The sequence below is a fragment of the Phyllostomus hastatus genome, unplaced genomic scaffold (assembly GCF_019186645.2).
Source record: "Phyllostomus hastatus isolate PE091 unplaced genomic scaffold, TTU_PhHast_1.1 phas_contig_210, whole genome shotgun sequence".
Taxonomy (NCBI): Eukaryota; Metazoa; Chordata; class Mammalia; order Chiroptera; family Phyllostomidae; genus Phyllostomus; species Phyllostomus hastatus.
Window position 1 is genome coordinate 10,389,919 of NW_025333737.1, and position 22,791 is coordinate 10,412,709.

At 39.1% G+C, this 22,791-nt stretch overlaps 1 protein-coding gene across 2 annotated transcripts in view; it reads right to left on the reverse strand.

Annotated features, from left to right (window-relative positions):
* Positions 1 to 4,922: 4,922 nt before the first annotated feature.
* The window catches only part of KCNJ2 (potassium inwardly rectifying channel subfamily J member 2), a 30,817-nt gene continuing 12,948 nt past the window's right edge, over positions 4,923 to 22,791 (reverse strand). Inside the window, exons 1-3 of one of the 2 annotated variants that reach the window (XR_006785405.1) lie at positions 8,189 to 8,251; positions 6,696 to 6,743; positions 4,923 to 5,047 (exon numbers count right to left, since the gene is read on the reverse strand). The gene's annotated coding sequence lies outside the window, so the exon portion shown is untranslated. Of the gene's footprint in view, positions 5,048 to 6,695; positions 6,744 to 8,188; positions 8,252 to 22,791 lie in introns of those variants that run through there. The other variant, XR_006785404.1, reaches the window with a different exon arrangement.

The window sequence follows — 22,791 nt, forward strand, 5'->3', positions numbered from 1 at the left end:
GAACTGTTTAAAAAATAATTATGGAAGGTGGCAAAGAGTGTATTAAGAGATTAATCCATTGCAAACTCTAGTCATTGTTATCCTATCCATAGAAGTGTTCCTTTTCCATCTACTCTCTCTGTGTTTTTTAACTTAAATTATTATTAAACTTATTTGCCATGAAAATTTAATAGGAATTCTACAAGGGTTGTTTGGTTTGTTTATTTACTTGGGAGGGTAATGTTACAGATGTTACAGATTAGAGTTCTTAAGATAGAAAGATGTGGAAATGCATATGCAGGCAAGTAAATGGATAATGTGGATGAACATTATGAATGATTTTGATTGATAGATTTTAATTAAAGAGGAATAGCAAAGGTCCTCTATAATTTATTGGTTCAATTCAGTGATCAAGAACATTCTAAGAGGGATATGGAGAACTTTTTAAAAACCTTGATTTCAGTTACTTTGGTGGCAAACATTTTTTCCTGTTAAAAACTGCAATTTATTAGAATCCAGGACATTTTAGAGCTATAAAATTCAGTGATATTAAAATATCAGATTCCCACATAGAAGAGAAATTACATAATGTAATGCTTCCTCAGTGCATTTGCACTCAATAATTGTAGCCCGGTTAAAAAGCAAAGCTTAAAATAGTATTTATAATATTTTTATTATTAATGATAATTATAGGCAAATTAATATGTATAAATATATGTGTGTATTAAAAGTTAGTGGTGTGTACCAAACTATTAGTTATAGCTCTTTGAGAAGCTGTTTATTGAGGCCTTTCATATTCCATGCTATGTTTTTCTGTAATGTTTAAATAGTAAGTATATAATGAATGCATTGCTTTTGAAATGATTACTGCGTAATCAGAAGGGAAAAACGTAGCTAAAACATGAAAGGCATGATTCATCTATATTTGTAACACAATGATTCTGTTTTTCATTTAAATTAGCATTTATCAAAGGAACAGCAACCTAAAAGCTGACATACACTGTTACCTACAGGCCAAACATATTAACCATTAAGCTACACTATATATTCACTGAAAGCTGTTGATCATTCTATCATAAAAGAAACATATCCAAGAAGGGTGTGGTTTATGTGCAACCTACACATTTTGGAATATGTTTAACTGACTCAAAGCCCAATGGTCCAGGAAAGGAAAAGTTCCCCTAAGCCGTGGACTTTCAACTATTGAGCTCTGGCCCAGGAAATACCCTGGGCAACCGAAAGATAGAAGAACAGCTAGTCTCCAAGCAACTCAAGCTCCGTTTAGCATGTAGCTTCATAAAGCTTAATGGGCATGGGTTATCTCCTCCACTTTGGGAGACACCAGCTTCCGTGGGAACAGGCTGTTCTGGGCTTTGCACTATGTGGATGAAGGGATCATAAAGCTGCGTGACCCTGAGCCTGAATCAAGCTCTGTGGTTCCAACGAAACGTCTAGTCATTACACTCTGGCTACATGGTGTAATGAATAACGAGGAGACGGATACCCTACTAACTACTTTGAAACGATTTCATTATCCTGAAATTCTACTGGTGCACATGCCCTGAAGTCTGTCATTCATGTGAAGGACAAGGCACGTTGCTAAACTCAGCAAGATTATCACTCAGGAGCTGGACTGTCCAGGTTCAAGTCCTGGCCTGTGTGTGTCCCTGAGCAAATTACTTTAACTCCCTCCTTCTACGTTTCCTCATATTTTAAGTGGCAAGAGTAATAATGACTATCTCATCAGTTGCTATGTAGATTAAATGAGTTAATATTTGTAAACACAACAGAGCCTGTAATGTAGTAAGAGTAGTGTAAGTGTTGGTTACTTTTTTTTAAAGCACACATCTTCACTGTTTTCAGCATTGCTCTAGACAATGAGAATTAGGTCCCTTCCTTAGTGTTCAAATAGTGCTAGCTTCAAAACTCACATAAAGTTCTGTAAGGATATAAATAAGGAACAAATTAATTGCATTCAAGGAAAATCATTTCAGTAGACATAGTACTGGGTTTCACAGCAAAAGTGGGAGATTATTTGACCCAGAAAAGTAAAAGAGGGACATTCTAGGAATAACAAAAATCATACACTGACACACACAGGCAACATATACACACAGGGACGTGTGAAAGCACCCACTGTACTTAGAGGACATTGCAGTGTTGCAGTGTTGACAAAATGCAGGTGATCAAGATCGTTAACTTCATGATAACACCACTGATAACTTGTTGAAATTTTTATGTGTCAATGAGTAGTCATCGAAGGTTTAATTAATTAGGAGAGTAACAGAAGCAGATTTGTGTTAAAAAAAATAATAATAATGAATCTGGCAGCACACAAAAAAAGTGCTAGTTGGAGTGGGAGAGCAGGCAGGAAGAACAGGGAGGAAGTCGTCCAGGTGAGAGGCCAGAGCCTATACAGGGCAGGGGCAATGGGAGGTGAAAAGATTCTTGAGATCATTGGGAGGTGAGGCTGATGAAATATGCTGACCCAGCATTGAGGTGGAAGGAAGTAACAAGGACAATATCCATCTTTCTGGCTTGGGCAATTGGGACACGAGTGGTTCTACTGGGGAGCAGTGGGATAGAAGGAAGGCAAGAATTACCTTCACTTTGAGGTGGATCTGGAGTTGCCTAGCCAACCTTATCTAGTAGAGATGTTGAACAGAAGGTGCAAAGTCATGGTGAGCTCAAGGGAAAGATTGGGCTAAGGAACACAGGCTCAGGAGTAACTGCACACACAGTTGATGGAGGCTATTGAAGGAATGAAATTAAATAGGGTAGAATGAGAACAGGACTTTAAAGAAAAACAACATTTAAGGAGTGGACAAAAGGAATGGCTAAAAAAAACTCAGAGAAAAGCTACAGTGAGGAAGATCAAAATAAAGAGGGTTCCTGTTTGTATATTTTTCATTCATTTAATTCATTCATTCAGTGAATATTTACTGAGCACCGTTATGTCCCAAAACACGGGGATGCAGGGAGGGGAGGCACGATGTGAAGGAAACTGACTGACTTCTTCTTATGAAGGAGTTTTAAGTCTACCACAAAAGACAATTGAAGACTATTCAAAAGAATAAGTCAAATAAATATATATTTTCAAGGTCACATTCATACCTGTGTGCACCACCCTTGTGAGACTTTAGATTAACACCCTTTTCATCAGACAGAAACTCACTTTGCTCAGTGGCTGCAGCTCTTTTCAAACACGTAGCATGTTTATAACTTCCCCAGGCCTCATTCGGTCACATGGTGCTCTGTTTGCCTTCCCCCCCCCGTTGCACATCATATATTATTATGTGTTTCTGTTGGTCAAAGAGCAGCCCGCACCTCCAACAAACAACTCGGTGTTTGAATATGAAATGAAGGGCTTTCAACAGAGAGAAATGTTCACTGCATTTCACCCATCACACCCTAAGTCTATGTTTTGTCCTGATATGTTCACATGTCCATCATTATAAAACATAGCAAATGCATCTAATTTTCATCATGAACATAAAATTGTCCATAACCCCATCTCCCAGAGATGGGCACCATAAATGTTTTGGTATGATTTGGGAAGAACTTCACACTCACACGGATATACTGTATTTAATATTTTAATTATAGCACTAACTCAGGTCCATATTCTCTTTTTGTTTGTGTAAGGACGTTTGAATTGTGTGTAGGTACCAAACTACAGAGTCTAAGACTGGTGAAGTCATTTCCTAAAGAGAGTTGTTTTGTAAGAGGCAAGGTGAGAAGGCTGGAATAGGTACCTTCCTTACAGGCTTGCCCTCTAACTTTTCTTGGAATCTGAGCCCTGTGATTCTAAAGGGTGAAAGAGGCCACAGTAGTAGATGAACCGGCAATACTGGTGTTATCTAATGAAGAACCGTGACTTGGAAGATCAATAGCTAGATAATAGCACTGTATCTACACACCCACATTTTGCAGAGTGAAAAACTCTATTTATGGTCCTATCTACTAAGGATATATGTGACTTACTACAAAAATCAAAATCAACCAAAATGGTTTTCATTGTGTAGATAGAGCACACATCTTATCTTGTTAACATCTGAAAAACCTAAAACCTTTTCAGGATTTTAGTCATTAGAGCTTGAGATTTCTGAAGGATATAAAATACAGAGAAAAATCAAGCTAGGGCCCTGCTGCAAATGCCACAGTAACCAGAATGCAAACACGACACGCCCGTGTAGGACAGCAAATGAAGGAAGACCAGAGGAGAGTCCCCGATTGCTACAGCTAAGCGTGCTGATATGCTCCTCTTTTTCAGTCACAGGATCTGGCTTGGGTTGAGTGAGAGGGTAAAAACTGATTATTCTGTTTTAAATAAAAAATACTCCACTCCTGCCCTGGCTGGCGTAGCTCAGTGGGTTGAGTGCAGGCTGCGAACCAGGTATCGCAGGTTCAATTCCCAGTCAGGGCACATGCCTAGGTTGCAGGCCACAGCCCCCAGCAACTGCACATTGATGTTTCTCTCTCTCTCTCTCTCTCTCTCTCTCTTTCTCCCTCCCTTCCCTCTCTAAAAATAAATAAATAAAATCTTTAAAAAATTTTTTAAAAATAAAAAAAGAAAATACTCCACTCCTAAAAAAATTGCACTTTCACTTTTGTTCATGTTACCTTCTCTATCATCAAAATAAAATGCTAACTTAATATTTTATTTTGTCGATAAATAGACACTTATGCTTAGAGTTCCAGGAGGGTCTGTTCACCACCAAAATGGACATTGTGGTACCAATAATGCCTCCTGTAAGTTATCAGATATAGTATTTTTTTAAAAAGTTATGTGTGGCCTGAGGGAAAGAGTTGATACTCTAATTTGTTCATTTAAATAGATATTTTCCTCTATTTATTATTTCAGAAGTAAGCCACAGGAGCCACCTTGTTGTGCCCAGAACATCAGCCACATCCCAAGAGCAGCGAGCAGGACAGAGGTCGTGGCAGGACACGCGTGTTCTCAGTTGCCCTTGGGTGGGCACTCCAAAGTACTGCAAACTCCTCTCTTAACATCCCTTCATTCAGTGAAGTAGAACTCATGGATAGGTTTTCTCTCACATGCCAGGCTCTGTGGGGAAGTTTGAAATAAAAACTGTTAAATTTGTGCAACTGGATTAGACATTTCACAATAGGGTTTCATGTTTTCATGAACCTATAAGCACTTCTCATTTCCAGTAAGGCTGGGACTGCCTTTCTTGCTACATTTTGGCACTTCCAGTCTGAGATAAAACCAGGAAGTGTAATTGAATATGAAAGCAGGTTAAGATAGAACGAGTTTGGCAAATGAAATAGAAATCCTGATTATTGACATAACTTCAATTACGGTACTGGGGAGATGTTGGAGAGACTTGTTTTGATCTCATGAACTCAGTCTCTGCCTTAGAACATGAGTTGTGGTATTTTAACCACAACACCCACAGCATACACAAGACCAAGAGCGGCCCTAATGTACACTGTGGATTTGCAGTCATTATAATGTGTTGATGTAGGGTAATCAGTTCTAACAGATGTAACTCTGATGGGGGATATTGATCTTGGGGGAAGGGAGGTAAGTGTGAGGACAGGGCATGCAGGGGGAAATTTCTGTAACCACCTCTCGACTTTGCTACGAACTTAAAATGACTCTAAAAAAACAAAGTCTTTAAAAAATACTATATGTTCAATGGAGAATTTGACCCTGGTGAACATATACTCCTATTATATTCAGAGAAAATTCCTCCTCTGAGAAATAAAGCTCTTAATGTAGATACTGCCAGAAATACATACACCCATTTTAACTTTCATCTTTCACAAATAAAGTAATAATATGAGGATTCGTGTTAAATTAAACACAGATGATCTAAGGATATTGGTTCTTGACCAGTGGAGTCTGCACTAGAATTGGGCAACACACAAACTGTTCAATTGCTACCGTGGTTATTCTGACAACAAGCAAGAGTTTGGTGCACGTTAAGATTTCCCTTTCCTCCTCCCAAATTATAACTTGCACTCTCAGTAAATATTTCTGATAAAACCCTATGTTTTCCTTTGGCACTGCAAATTTTGACTGGGAAGAATTAGACAATGGCTCCACCCCCGCAGGAGACACTGCAAAACCAGAACCTCCAGCCCAGGTACCCAGGAAGGTCGTGGACACAGCAACAACTTGCTGACAGTCACGGCAGGCGGGGTGGGGGGCTGGGTGGAGAGGGGAAAGGGGAGGGATATGGGAGACGTCTGTAATAGTGCCAACAATAAAACAACAACAATAATAAATAATATTGGGATAACTTTAAAAAATAAAAGAAAAATAAGCAAGCCCACAAAATACTTCAGCTGAACAATACGGCTTTAAAGTAACACACTCTTCTACTGAACTTTTCACCAATGTGTTGCGATCTTCCATTTTCTTAGGATGTAGTGTTTTTCAGGTCTGCATGAGGTTAGAAAAGACAAGTTGCCACTAAAAATAAGACTTTGTGTTCTATAGCATCTGTTTATGACAGTGTACAGAAGTAAGAAGAGGTTCCACCCTGGTAGAAGACAAAGAAAAATACATATCTTCTTGTGAGTTGGCTTTCTGAAAATGCAACTAAAGGAGAGAATGTGGAGGTGGAGCCCAATATAAACGCCATGCCAGAAAAAAAAGAACCACCTACAAAAATCTTTCTTTAAAAAGTATCCATTCCTAAGGAAGATACATTGTGCGTAGGTGCACACGCAGATTTACTACCTACCCAAAGTAGCCTTCTGGCAATAACTTCTTCGAGGGAGAACCTTTAAACCTTGAGGTTAAAAAAGATAATAAGCAGGTTATGATTCTTAGATACCTGTTATTGTTCTAAATATTTAACAGAAGCCGGGTGTGGTAGGGACATGCAATTCTGTTCCCAAGAGTTGTACCTTTGGAGAATGATTTGAGAGTCAACATTCTCAAGAGACAAGATAAGTCCCTAAGCAGGTCAACTGTCAAGTGCATCAGTCATTCTCTACATTTACTTATATTAACACCTTGGATGGATAATATTTTTGTCCTGCGTATATGTATGTTACATACTATAGAGACATATATAGGTACACATGCATATGTGTGTATAGTAATGTTTTTAAATGCATGGGAATGCAAATTGAAAGGGATACTTTTTTATTTGTAGACTTCCTATTACATTGCAAGAGTGTATGTCACATCCCGGGTTCCCTGGCATTAAATATTAGAAATAACTAGAAATATCCTATAGTCAATGTGAAATCCAAAAACACCCACACGTATTCCCAATGCCCCCTGGAGATCAGTACAGCCCCAGCTGAGAACCAGTCCATGAACACAGGCTGATAGGCAGGCCATAGATTCTTCCCTTGGGAGGTCCCGGTGACCTGATGTTGCCATCTTTGGTCAGAGCATCGTATCTAGGCCCAACCATCCTTTGCAGGGAGCTCCTCCCACTGTCAGGGATGGACTTGGTAAGAAGCCCTCTTGCAACTTTCCCACCTTATAATGTTTACCTTAACCAGTACCTGAAGGTGACCCACAGTCTTTGAATCTCTGACACTGACAAGTAAAGGGAAGCATAGGAAGTCAGAGAAAAAATTAACTTTGAATTTTGTTCAAACTGTAAGGAACAAGCATACACTTATACCTTCAATCTAGGTAGATGACCCTTCACTTTTAGGTATTAAATTTTTTAAGTTTAAATAATTGTTTCAAATAGTTTAGAGATGTTAAATTTTAGTTTCTCTAGTTTATAACTTTCAAGTACTTGAATGTGATTTTTTCAAAAAATGGTTCCAAACTACTCTAGGAAAGACAAATACAGAAAATATAATTAAATTAGGATCTGTCTAAAATAGGGAAAGTTAGACTCTACAATGTAACAATCACTGTGCTAGCTGTTTCGTATACTTTTTTTCTTTTATAACTTCACACAAGACCGGCAAGGTAGATACTATTGTTACCAATTTATACATGAGAAATCTGAACCCAAAATTACTTTAAGAAACTCTACCAAATATTAGTAAGACATAGATCACATTTAAAACACATGGGTTTATAAGCTAATGTGTTTCTGACTTTGACACCAACACAAAGATTTATATTGACACCAATTAAAATATAAAAACATATTCTTCTATTGAATCTTCATGGAATGCAAAGATAGCCACTTTGTTAAAACTAACTCTACATCAGTTATTTTTAATGATTGCTCAAAAAAGTGTGAGAGAGAAATTATACCTGTTGATTATTCCAGGACTTCTCAGGAGATATGGACCACTGCTCTGTGTCCTGTGAGTTCAGGATAGAACACAAGGAACCATTCTGGCCCAGAGGTAGGTAATCCCAGAACATCACATGAGCTCTTGACATTTGGTAGAGAATCAAAAAGTCAACAAAGGCCGCATCTGTATGCGGCCGGGGTGTAAACATGGGAACAAGGAAGGGTAGGTGCCTGCTACTGTCTTCTCACTTGCCTGTTATCCTCTCCTGTCCCCTCCTTCTCTCCTTTCCTCTTTCAGTCATCCAAGGGATGTTTACTGAGCGCGAACCCGTGCCAGGGTTTCTGCTAGTGTCAGTTTTGCCCTGTCTCCCAGAGGCTGCTTACTCAGGACATCTCACCTCTTCCACTGGCCCTCTGCTCTGAGAATATGTTCTTAGATTTTCTGTTCTTCCCGCTCTAGTCTGAGGACCACAGGTCCTCTGTTCCATGATCATGTCTGTGGTTCTCACTTTGTTTTCACTGCTCTGGAAGGACTGGTGCTTTGCTTCTCCTCTCCAGCCTGCCTCCCTTAGCACATTCCTCTGAGCTGGGAAGTTGAATTCTGGGAAATGGTGGTGCCTCCGTAGGCCCCTCCTCTCTGTCTTCTTACTATTCTGAGGCTGCTGCTAGGACTCCACAGAATTGGGTTTGGTGGGGGTTGTCTCATGCTCCCAAATTTTGTTTTTCTAAGAAAATGGTCATTGGTTGGAATTTGAAGTTTGTCACTTTTAAGGGGAACAAATCAGCCACATTGCTTAAGATCTCTAGGCACAGTTTCTCCTACGGACCTTCTTCAGAATGAATCAACTTCCATCATATTGACAGGTCCATCACTGTTAGTGTCACAGTGTGGTCATTTCCTCATTCCATTAAGCAAGATATTTCTTATTTTTTTTCTTTTTCTTGTAAATTTTGTTGTTTGGGGGGGTTCTTTTGTGGAGGACTCCCAAGTAGATAAAAGTGCTTTGACTTGGCCATCCCTTTTTAAAGTACTCCCTTTGGCAGATTAAGTGCCTATGGAATTAGTTACTGTACTTAAATGTCACACAAGGTAACCATGGGTCAACCTGCTTACACTCAGTGAAATAAATTGGATGGCTAAATGCCCATTTATCAATGACACTGTGCCAAGCTGTATGCAGCTATAAGAGTTATAAATCTCCACCAAAGGAGGTTAACTACAAATCCAATAGGACTAGATGAAAGAATACCAAAAAAGTCATAGAAACTAAAAATAAAATGTGAACAAAATAACTAATTACACATTTCCTAAACATGGTTAGCCTTCCAGTGATCAACATGGCAGTTAATTTTAACTCTGTCAACACTGCCTTCAGAAGAACAGAGACACTGCATATGGGAGTAGTCATACATTTGGCGTCTACTTAGCCAGTGTTTGAGAGTTGCTTTTGCATGTACTGTATAATATCATGTAACTCCTTCATTCCAGAGACTTTTAAATTGACTTCTGAAGACTTGTCTTTATACTCACTGTGCCCTTTTTATTGAAACAAATGAATGGCAGTTGTAGAATTTGTAATATAAGTTGTCACCAATGAGTCTGAGGGCCAGATACAGGCCCTTATGGGAAGTAGGAGTTAACATACAAGTTAGGTAATGTAGAATTGTTTCCACTGAAAGCCTGCACTTTGTGGACAAAGAAAACAATAAGATTAGTGATTCATAAGACACTACAAAGGAATAAATATGGATCAGATCAATTCAGATAAATCTCAAATAAGGGAATATCACTTCCCCTATGTCGTGTGGTCACACAAACAGTGGTCCTTTCTAGTAAACACAGGTATTAGTATTGATTTGACTCAAAAAGGCCTGGGCTGACATCCTGGCTCTCCCAGGAACAATTTAATTTTGATTAAGTTTCTTAAAATCTCTTTGATTCAGTTTCTCTATGTGAAAATGAGAGTGGTAATGTTTTGTTAAGGCTTCAAATGTTTTGTTAAGGCTTAAGTAAAATAATGCTGGGTGTTAAGTATTCTTAACAGTATGTGGCATTTAGAAAAGTTGCTTTGATTTTTATTTCTGTTGATGTTATGTTAAGAGAGTATTTGACTAACTATAGCAAAAGCAGGGGGAAAATTTCACTCCAATTACAAGCAAACTCAGGAAAAATATAGGGTTTTTTTTTTGTTTTGTTTACATATGTATCCATCTAAGAAGTAACCTGACATTTTTGACATGGCAAACATATTGATTATCGTGGAACTAGTCTGAAAACCAAAGATGAAGCAACTTCTTAATATCCATGAACACAATGATATCTGATTCTTTTTTCATGATTTTCTTTCAAACTTCAACATTGCCGAACGCAAGCAACTGTTCTAGTGTGACATAGTATATACATAACTTCAGACTGTGATTTCCAGAAAACAGCTTTATCTTTACTCTGACACACTATTCATTTGGTATCGCTAAGCTGTTTTTATAAAAATGCCAAAATACTTCACTTCTTGGGAACCTTGCTACTTAAGAAAAGAAAATGGTCAGAACTCTCTAAAATTCAGACCCATGTTATTGACCACACTTTCCCAAGATCACAGTGACCCTTTTCAAATGTGGTGTTTTTATGAAAGTTCTACAAAGTTTCAAAGATTGTCCAGAATTATCCTGAACAATTTAAGCTTTCCTGTCATTCTTTAAAAGGAAGACCTAAAGTTAACAAGATTGCCAAAGGCTAGGTCAGTGGCCTTGAGGACTCGTTTTCCTTGCCATTAAAAATATTTATCTTTAGTTACTTACACTAAGTCATTGTCTGCTGAATATAGGAGATGAAGGCTGTTTAGTTAGCACATATCTATATCCTGAGATACTGTGAATGTGACACTCCAGGCAGTTTAGATTTGTTTGGTTTAATTAACTGAGGCCTGGTCCTTACTCATAGGACTTGAATTAATGACCTAAAGAATTTGTTTTCCAGGAGTCTCTAGATTAATATAGGTAGTTTATATTTTAAGAATTATTTTAAAGTTCTTAGGGAAAACTGTTTATTCATTATGGACCCTAAGTACTTCTAAACTGAGGTTTCATGGAAACATCAGATAACATCATTAAATCTGTAGAATTGATAAACCCCTTCCCCATTCTCAGACAAAACGTCATGAGGCAACAGGAGTGCAGTTTTCCCATCTAAGATTGTCACTGGCAAGAATGGGACAGAGGAAACTGTTTAAGATACAAGGGAAAATAATACATGTCTACACAGGGCTAAGGTAAGTGTGTGCAGAGGCATAAAACATGTGCGTAAAATGAAAAGGTGGGAGACCTGCACAGCAATTCCCAGGAGCAGTTGGACTAAAATGATTTTTAGGCAGCAATGGACATCAGTTCCCAGTTCAGCCCTAGTGGTCATTTTTGACAAACTCTGGAGGAGTGCTCACTGGGTCACAAAGACCATTGGAAACACTTGCCACAGATCTGAGAGATTGTTAATAGCATCTTCTCAATTTTCTCTATAACATTATATCCCTGCTGCTGCTGAATTTTAGGGTTTGAAAGTGACATTTTCCAAAAGATGTTCCAGACTGGTACAATAACAGGAAGAAAGATTGTGACAGACTGGGTCTTATATGAAAGAAAGAATTTATTTCTAAAGGTATTGTCTTTTTCCTTTTTAGTCCCCTAAGCAAATTATTTGGTACATAGGCCTTTCTGGAAGGCCCTGCCAGAGCCCCAAGGTCCAGTTTGTTGGCCTGCAAGTCCAGATGATTAAATAAAATCTGCACTTAGCTGTCTTAATCCTTTTAGATGAGGAATCTCAATCCCTTCCATAGCTTTTCAAGAATCCACATTTTCTAAGGTTGAAAAAGCTTTTCTTTGTCTCTCTTACATTTAAGCTGCCCACTATGATACCATCTGCCTCAAAAAGTATTTGCGATGATTACTATAAACTTGGGAATGTGCATAACGCAGTCTGCACATGAAAATGGAAGTGGCAATGAAGGGAATGGTGGTCTGGCAGCCAGGCAAAAATATCCAGGACATGGATTTTGCCATGGATGAGGCAGAGATGTAGCCTTGGAAGATGCAAGTTTCTCAGCTTCCTGGGTCAATAAGGGGTAGATGAGTCCATTGGAGAAAGTGTTGGTCCCAAGCATGGTGGATCAGTGGCACTGCCCAACTAGCCAGGCTGGAGTTGCTCTTTCATGGCATGGGGAAGGTGGTAGACTAGAAGGAAATACCTTCACCTTGTCCTTTCCCAACCTGGTGGGGCTTGCCATAGTGACAGTGTCTTAGCAGGCTTCACAGTGGATCACCCAGGTTCATGTTCATCTTATTGGGTGAGTTTGACTACTGGACATGGAGACAAGTTCCCCAAAGATCTTAGGTACCAAATTCAGTTGAGCCAACAAAGTTCACGGAATATATGTACTTCTACAACTGGTGTGGCACTTTGACAAACCAGTTAACAAAAAGCTCGTAGGACGTGGAAAGAAATTTTGTATCTGACCAGGATTTATTCTCCTCATACCCTATTTACTCTTTGTATCATAAACTCAAATTGCATGGCAAAATATATGATTGGAAAATACAGAATATATATGGACTCTAGCATTGCATGACTCTAGGGAGCTGGAAGCATAAGGAAATCCTGAAGTGGAAGCAAATACACCTTACATAAATCAGAAGGAATCAAACCATGGTTCCATCTGATGAATATATCAAGATGCCTGTTTCTGGCTGCTGTATTCATCAGCTGTGGGCAGTGATTAATTCCTGGCCTCCTCTATATCTACTCATGCTGCACACAGGAGGAGGAGGGATAGCCTCTCTACCCACTGGAAAGTAAGACATATATAACAAGACTAACATTGCACCGTGGGTCAAGTTGCAGCAGGAGTGATGGCAAATGCATGGGAATGAGTCAATGCAGGATTAGAACAAAGAATGTAATTCATGGAAGCCTCTCAAATATACATGTTGGGATGTGCTGAACAGTCGACTTGAGTGGATTTGTAGCAGCATGTGAAGATAATTTACATAAATGTGAACTCGTGCCCAGAAAACAAATGTGGCTTGCAAATTCACAACCCTGAAATCATGGAAGATGTACACAGAAGCAGACACGATTTACAGTCAATATTACTCCCCTTAACTACTATTAAATGCTCAGTGAACTCTAATAATGCAAGGCCAGGATGAGACTGAATGAACTGGCCTCTAGTTGAATCACTGAGGGGCCAAGCCTATGCCCCCTTCCACCTAATACTGAAAAGATTGTGCTGTTGCAAATGAGGGTGGCAACTTGGATTCCATCCAACTGGAAGGGTTTAAGAACATAGACAGAAGTGTTACTTTCAATCTCTCTGCCTTCTAGCAGCCTACTTGATGTGTTCACCTATAAATGTCCCACCCAGGCCTTAAAACAAATGTGTATTCCTTCTTCTTCCAGCCAGCGCTCTCTCTTGACTCCTGTTTCTTCATTTAGCCATGCTGTGATGAACCTTCAGCAATTCCAGACACCTTTTTCTCCTCCCATGATTCAACCAGTTGCCAAGTCATGTATATTCTTCTCTGCTGTGGCTCTGGAATCAATCACTTCCTTTCTATTCTCAAGTTCAAGCATTTACTACCTCACCCCTGAAATATTGCCATAGGCTCTTAACTAGTCCACCCAGCTCCTGTCTTCATCTCTTCCTCCTCCAATCAACTCTGTGTATTTGACACTTCATCTTTCTAAAAGGCACCATAGCTGTTCCAGCCTCTTACTTAGAAAACCTCAGTGCTTGCCCACAACCCTCTATTCCAAGTAAAATCATTTAAAATCCTTAAGTTACTTCCTAAACTTATTTCCCATTAATGTCTCAAAGTAGCTACACTCTTGGCCAGGGCTTTCTCAACCGTGGCTCTGTTGACATATTGGACTGAATAATTCTTTGTTGTAGGGGGCTGTCCTGTGCATTACAGAATGTTTAGCAGCATCTTTGTCCTCTACCCATTAAATGCCTGCCCACTGCAAGTTGTGAAAACCAGTTAGCATTCCCACCCACTCCAAAGGGTGAAAACCAAAACTGTCTTCAGACACTGTTAATGGTTCCCAGAGGGACAAAATCCCTGCCATAGACAATAATGGGTCCCTTGTGCTTATCAAGAAGAGCTTTGGGTATTTTGGGTCTAGATGTGTGTTTGCAGTGGGCCTGCGGCTTGGAATGTCCTCCCTACCATCTCTACCTATTCTAATCATAGCCATCATTTAAGGTTTATCTCAAAAGCTCCCTGTTACCCAAATCTTCTCTTCTAACTAGGCTCCCTGAATAGGTTTTCCTTCATTCAGCCTTGGAGCACCACAGTACTTTATGTATTGCTTGAACCATTTATCTCATTTTCACTGTTTCCCCATAACTTAGCTTCTAAAAACATTAAGACATTTAGACCCATGATTTAAATATATAAATATCTATGGCACGAGTTATGTAAGCTACTCTCTCTTCTGTTTGAATTTTCCTTTCCTCATGGTTTTGGGGTGCTTGTTTTTTGCCTCTAACAAATCTATTGTATCTCCTTGTATGAAATTTCCACTGGCATATAAATACTAAAAATGATCATCTTTATGCAATTATCTCAAAGTCACTGATAAATGCAATAATGTGAGTCATTCTTTTGTCAAAAATGGTACAAAATAAACCATGGCCTCTTCAGAGAGAGGAAATAAAAAATAACTTAGAGTCAGTTGAACTTCAGAAACTATCTGGCCCTCCTTCTTCTGCCCCTTTATTTGGAAAAGAAATAGAATTGTGGAAGAGTAAATGCCTTTCACAAGGCTGTAGACCTAGTCTATGCCAGTACTCTACCCAGGGTTCTTGTTCACAATGTATCGCACTAGACATGTTCCTCATGTGGGGACCCCGGGGCAGTGTTTCGTGTACACCACTTAAGGATGTGTTAGAAATGCTGATTCTTGGGTCCCACCCCAAGCTTACTGGCTTAGAAAGTGGCTGGAACCCCAGCTATCCACATTTGGTCTAAGGCAGGAGTTCTCGAACCCCAGTGCATCAGAATAACTCAGGGGATCTGTTTAAGTGCAGAGTGGTCCTTTAATAACCGCATGCAGTGTTGGGTAAAGGTAAGTTGTGGGCTTGCAAAACCAGACTATAAAAGGCAGCTGTGCTCAATATCAAATTAACAACCTGACCTATTTCCTGGAATTTACAACTTAATCCAGATTCCTCTGTTGACGTAGTAAAAAATTTTATTCCACTTGAATCACTGTAGTGTCTGTTCCATCTTAATTAAGAGAGCACACTGAATTTGCATCAAATTTAAAATAAAAAATGCACTAAAATTCATTCAGCTCTGGTTTTTATCACATAAGATGTAGAGAGATGAAAGCATATTTTTGTCTTATTGAAAATAGATATATGCAAATAAATAATAGGCATTTTCAGAATGATGTGTTCAAATACAATTGTTAAACGCATGAGGGCAACAACTGAAATGAAAGGTAGACTATATATTTATATGTCAATAGAAGAAAAAGTACAGACAAACATATCCATACACTAAAGAGCAGGAAAGAGAGAGAACAAGAAAAATGGAAAAGATGTCACTATCATAACAATCATAACTATTCTCCTCAAAATTGGTTTAAATATCAGACAAAAATTTACAGAAGAGAATAAAGGGAGAAAAAAAGATGCACTGGGTAAGTTCTTTAAAAACTAGGACAGCGCTGCCATGTTCATGTCTGACATAGTAATTCAAGGCAAAAAGCAGAAAGAGAATTAATTTTTTTATAAAGCTGTAATTCTACAATAAGATTTAGTAGTCCTCCAAACAAGCAAGCTTTCTGTCTTTCAGAAAGACAGAAAGTGCCATCAGAAATATAAGTAGAAACGGACTCTGTCACCCTTGCGGCAGAGACTGACACCCATTTATCTCTGTAGTCAGAATGTTCCACAGATAAAAAGGGTTGCAGCATGTTGACTACTGGAATTACAGAAAGAGCAGGCATATAAATGCTTAGAATTTGTGCCTAACGAAAGGTAAGGAATGGTACCTTCATTTCCAATAGTCTTGGGATATTTATGAAAAGTGGCCATTGTGTTTTAGAGAAAATAATATATTACATGTTTTCTGACCATAGTTCAGTAAAATTAGAAATTAAAAACAAAAGGGAAGATAGACTCCTCCCCAAAAAATACAAGAAATAAAACAAATATTCAATTGGAGATTTTAAGACTCATTTTGATAACATTTTGGTTATTACAAACTACTTAGAAAAAAAATTTTAAATGAGAACGCCACACATCCAAAATCTATATGGATTTTGGTGAAAGTGGTATTCAGATGATATTTTATAAATGACTGCATTTATAATAAAACAAAGAAAAAGGGAATGGGAAAAATAAACTGTGCGCTCCACCCAATAATCTTGAATGAGATCCAGAAAAGTAATAAATTTTTGCTGTAAAAATGTGGAAATTATATGTAAATTATAAAGAAAAAAATTACCATGACCCTACTATTATTATTATTTCCTTTCTTGTAAGTATAACACATATAATGGACAATAAATAATTCAGGCCAAAAGCCTAAAATTATGTGGTGTTTGTACAGTTTCTGGGCAGAATTTCCCCTTTCATCCTACCGACATCCAAAGACAGACTGCTTCACAGTGACTCTGGGGGTCACCACAGAGTACATGTAGTTTTATGTGTATGTGCAAGCAGTGTGTGTGTGTGTGCTAGGGCAGGGTGGTGCACAAAATGAGTCTCCACCCAATTTTTTCTCAGAAACACTACTTGCTTTTTAAGAAAAAAAAGTCAAAGGAAAATAGACATGCTTCATTTTAGCCAATTTTCTAGAAAGATTTCAGTGACACAAAAATTTGGTGAAGATTTGACCACAAAATGAAGCGATGAAAGCAGAGTGGGAAATAATATCTGGAAGGAAGTGATAGAGAAAGAATTCCATGGAATCCAATGAGGGGAAATTACTTTGGACACCGAGGTTAGGAGAGGAGGTTTTCTTATACAACCAACCCTGGTGGAAACAGCTCCTTTCCCATGTGAGAGAGCGAGGCCACTTTCACTTGGCTGGAAGTTCCAGGAAGAGCCTACCTCTTGTTCTTGGGAAGCAGTTGTTATGTTTTGGGTTAACAAAGCCACTTTAGTCAGCAGAAGGCATCTGGGGCACCAAACGTGTTTCTTGTTGGGGCATTGACCCTAGCAGGAGGTCTGCCAGGAGACTACACTCTTTTCTGGGAAAGAAAGAGAATAAGAAATGACCAGCATGTCCCAACTAGCTGTGAAATCCTATCCTTCTTGCCCCCTGAATAGAGTCCAATGCCCCAAGAAAAAGGAAATCCACTCTGTAATCTGATAGGTTTGTTACCGAGTGTTTTGCCAAGAACAACACCTTTCCTTCACATAGTGCCAGGGTCCAGGTGCATAAAGGCCAACCTTACAAACTCCAGTACAAAAAAGAAACAAACAAACAACAAAAAGCACAAGACCTTGACATTGAATGCACATGGCATAACAGGCGATGCCATGGAGTTTCTCAGCCATGGCGGAGAGGCGGGTGCTCATATCTCTTGCACAGGCACTGTATTGGAGGTCTTCTGGCTTGATTGCCAAGGTCAGAGCACAAATATAGAAATCTAAAATTAGATTACTCTAATTGTTGTTCTCATTCTCCCTCACTCTACTGCAAACTCTTTGAAAATCGTACCTTTGAATTTCCAACATCTGTCATGGTTCCAGATGCCTGGTGTTAGGTAAACTTTCCTACATGGGAAGACATCTTTTTCTTTTTTCGGGGGTAGACTTATACATTTTGAATTTGGAGTAAAGACTATCTATATTAGAAAGTGAAGAACTGTTACCACAAGTATAAAACTAATACACATGTAGAATTTTTATCATTTATGAAGCACTTTTATAAAAAATATCTCCTTTTACATCTCACAAAATTCTGTTTTTACTTTTATTTTTCAGTATGAAAACCAAGGCTCAAAAGGCTCCAATAACCTGTGAAAGGCAATTTCTACAGCTCTTTCTCAGCAGAAGATGACTCCAGTTACAAGTAATAGCTCACTCAGTGGGGTTGAATGCATCTTAACAGAAATAAAAAGATTGGGAGAAATCAAATCTGTGCACAAAACTTAAAGGAGTTCCTTTGAGAATTTCTTAGAATTGCAGATTTGTTTGGGGAAAATATATATGCTAAAGTTTATATGTATTTATATTAACAAAATTTTTCAAAGCTTCTGCTAGCAAAGATTTCATGAAAAGAACATCAGTGGGCCAGCAGGCTGGGCTGGGAGGTCGGCAGGGAGTTGGATCAGGGTAACATGCATTCAGCGCTTGGAAGGCCCCAAGATCTTGAAAATTGGACAATACGATTTTCCTCGGAGAGTTAGAGGATAAAACCAAGGACATGTGGCATCGAAGCAGAGAGGTGTAGGACCTTTAAAAAGCAGGAGGGACCTCTAGAAAAGAAGATCTGGCAGCCTGCAGGTAACAAAGTGTGAACGTTTAGCTAGTGCCATTTCTAAAACTAGACAGGCCATGTTGTTTAAATGTTTACTGACAGCAGCTACAACCTTACAAACAAAACAAACAACATAAAACAAACAAACAAAGCAAAACAAGCAAACAAATTAAAAAAAACCCTGAAGGAATTTCTTGAGTGTCTAAGGTCAGAAATACTTGTTTTCATGAATCTAGAATTTCTAGACCTTTGTACCCAGTGGTAACAAGCACTAAGGGGATACTCCTCAAGCACAGTGTTAAATGTCTGCTTGGTTCTGAGTTCACATGGTTTATTTTTGGGGGGGAGGGTTGTTTGTTTGTTTTGTTTTGTTTTTGCTGTTGTTGGGTTTGGTTTTGTTTTCCCCACATGAACCCCAAGAAGGTCTCAACTTTTCTTTAAGTTTTTCCAAAATAATCAGAAACTCCGTTCTTGAGCAATGTTGACTTTACAGAAAATGTACGTGGAAATCGAGGAGCATTCTCTGCACACACTCCCCAGGAAACAACATCTAACTGTTCTTACAGGTCATACATAGTTCTATGGGGATTTCTTTCTCCTACCCTCCCCCACTTCAGGTTTACTCTTTTTACCTCCTGAAACACAGTGAGCTACTAAGCAAAACAAATGACCGTGTGGTTAGCAAGACCTTCCTTGTTAGAAATAAGCAGCTTTATAAATGCACAGATTTTTTTAAACTTTATGTAATAACTAGTAACAACTGTCCCCCTAAAATGGACAGAGTAATAAACTCCCGTTGAGTGGCAGTTATATGCCACTAGGTTAAAAGGTCTAGAAATTCTAGATTCATGAAAGGAAAAATTTTCAACCTTAGACACAAGGAAATTCTTCAGTTCCATTTTTGGTAAGCATGTAACTGGTTTCAGTAAACATTTAAACAACACGGCCGGTCTAGTTTTACAAATGGCACTGGCTGAACCAGCCACACTTTTACCTGCAGGCTGCCAGCTCTCCAAAATGGGAAAACCTCTTTCATATTTTATTCACATAAAGGACTTATTAGCCTTGTAGAAAGCCTTAGTGGAGGCCCTCATGCAGTGTAAAATGCTAAGAAGGTATCCATGATCCTCCAGATCAAGAGAACAGACAGGGCGTATTCACAGACAACAAATAGGATTGTATTCTGCCTCACCAGACACGCCTTGTACTTTTGCATTTTCCTTTCTAAGTAAATTCTATACTGCACACAACTGCATGCAAATCACGAGCAGGAAATAGCAGCCTAAGGACTTTTCAAATCATGCCAACGTGCAGGTTCAGGATTGCCTTGTTTCACTAAAGGATACGAAGAAGAGGAGATAATTTTTTTTCTTCCAGCGAATCAAATCCTTCAGTCCCTCCAAAGGTGCAGAGACAGGGACAGACTCTCTAAATTCTGAACCCTGCCTCCCTAGTGAGATGATATTGCAAGGGGGGCACTCTGAGATGCCTGTTTCTCCCTCCCTCAGCTCTCCAGTGGGAAAGGAAGTGTTTATTGCAAGTAGCAACAGGATTTTTTAAAAAAAGAAGAATAAAGAAGGAGGAGGAAGGAAGGGAAAGAGAAGAGGAAGGGGAAGGAGAAAGAGAAGAAGGAGGAGGAAGGGGAGGAGAATTATTTTGCTAACCTTTTCCACTAATTGCTTTTATGGCATTCTCCTTCTACTTCAGTTTTCTCATTCCACAAAATGATCCTAAACCTCTAGGCGAGTGAACTGAAGGCAAAGGACCCAATATGAGCATACACTGGAAATGGACTTTGTGTTAGCAGACTCCACATTCAGATGTTGAGAAAGGGCAGGGGAAAGGTAGGGATTCAGAAGAAAGGTAGGGATTTTCAGAAGAAAATCTGACACCATTATCTGGCAAAATCTTGGAGTCCCTTCAATTAAACCTTAAATGAAGATGCCTGCTTGAATAGTTTAAGTGTTTTGAAATAGAAAGGGGGAAGCAAGCTGCAGACTGAGCAAAAGTACACACTGTATTTATTATAACCGAACACAGCTTTTTATATAATTACATCCCCGTGCACATTTTATTTTTGGTTCTTGAATCGAGTCACTCAGATGAAATTAAGGAGTATGCAGGAGAGGTGTGCTTCACTGCTTCTTTCTGTTTCTATGGCAACTCTGAGGCATCTTCTTCAGCTGCCTCACTAGCTGAGTGTGCCCAAGGGATGGGGGCTGCAACTTGCAGATGATTCTGGAAATGCCAGGGAGGAGACCTTCGTGGGTCTCACACCAAGAGAGCTTCTGACAGGACAGGAGAAAGCCTCCTGTATGCTGATTCAACTTTCCCTCGCTTTCATATGAATGGCTGCGATCTGAGAGCACTTTGTTTTGTAGGGATGTGTACGCACTTGCTTTTGAACTTCCTCTGTTGATAAATAATCTGTTCTTTCTGGCCTGTGTCTGAATACCTAATGCAACTCCTTTTGAGGACACCTCTGCATGCTATTTAGTGAAATATTCTCTTTGCAGAATCAAGTAAAAAGTTGCTTCACTGCAACTTCAGATGCAGACGTGTATTAGCAAAAATCAGAAACATGAAAGCCAAAAAAAAAAACAAACACAACAACCATCCAGTGTGAAACTTGATTCATGTGTCTGTTATACAGGAGTGAACCCAGATACTTGCCCCAGGGGTGTCTTTCGGATCACATGTCAGGATCAGGGAGGTGATGAGTCAAAGATGATGTCACAGACCTAATCTCAGCAGAGTATAAGGTCCAAGAGGTCATTTAACATAAAGAAACAGAAGAGCAGCTTCCATGGCAACAGAGTTTTGACAAAATCAACTTAAACCATTCCCAAAAAGATATTACAAAAATATCTGACTCCATGGCGACATCCTGAAAAAAATATTTAATTAAGCAGAGCTTTCTGTACATGGAGGGCAAGAACTGTATTGTTGCGCAGCACCACATAGGCTGCAAGTATTCCATAACCGGTAGTTACTGCTGTAGGTAAGTATTTACTATATAAAACCCAGTGGTGTGCCTCAAGTGTAAGACAAAATGAACACACACCTACACTGCCCATCTTCCAAATTGTGATCCGCTACTGACAAAGTCCAGATTGAAAACTTTGAGGAACCAACACCAACCATATAATTGTTCCTCAACAAATTTTTGGTCACATTAAACAGTTTTTTCTATATCAGAACTCCTAATAGCTTTGACCTCTCAGAATATAATCTCAAATCTAAAATTAAAAAGATCTCTGAAAATAAGTACAGTCGCCATAAAACCCCTACATTCGAGGCATGTCTTTTTGTCTTATCTGCATGTTTCTGGCCTGCCTGGTGTTCTGATACTAGTTATGTAGTCCTCATGATGAATTGTCTGCTTTTCTCAACACAGCAGATCAGAAGGAGAAACCTAGATGGTGCCTGGGGACTCTGGCCCCAGACAAAGTAGCAGCTGATGGCTTAATGGACAAACGTTTAAAAGTACATCCTACCAGGAAGAACGTGTGCCAGACAAGGAAACACTAAATAACACAGACCATCTTTTGAATAAGGCAGAGAATTGTATAATATTCTAGAAAACCAATCCTCCAAAACAATGAATGCCTTGAGGCTACGAACTTCAGTTATTTGGAGAGAGCCACTTATATGCAATTATTCATCATTAGTATTCTTACTAGTTAGTTACATTCCTGTGTGGAATCTGGCTCACCTTTCTCCAACTCCTACCGTTCCAATTTCTTCTTACCTGCCCTTTCCCTCCCCTCCCCTCCCCCAACTATTCTTTTGCTCCCAAAGTGGATGACTGACTCATCCCAGTTTGCCCAGGACTTCCCCAATTTCAGCACTGCAAATTCTGCATCCTGGGAAAACCTCTCTGTCCCAGGCAGACCAGGACAGTTGGTCGCCTTATTCCTGAGCCAGGTATTGTGATCGTCTTACTGCACCTGCACCTTGCAGGTGTTACCTCGTAAGTAGGTAACTTCTGAAAAAGGCCTCATAACAACCCTTGTACAGTGGCTCAAATCAATGACTCGGATCCCTGACCGGAACTATTTTGAAAAAGAAGTCTCTGGGGTCTTGAAACATGCTAATCATGGGCTTGTTTCTTTACTTCAGTTAAAGT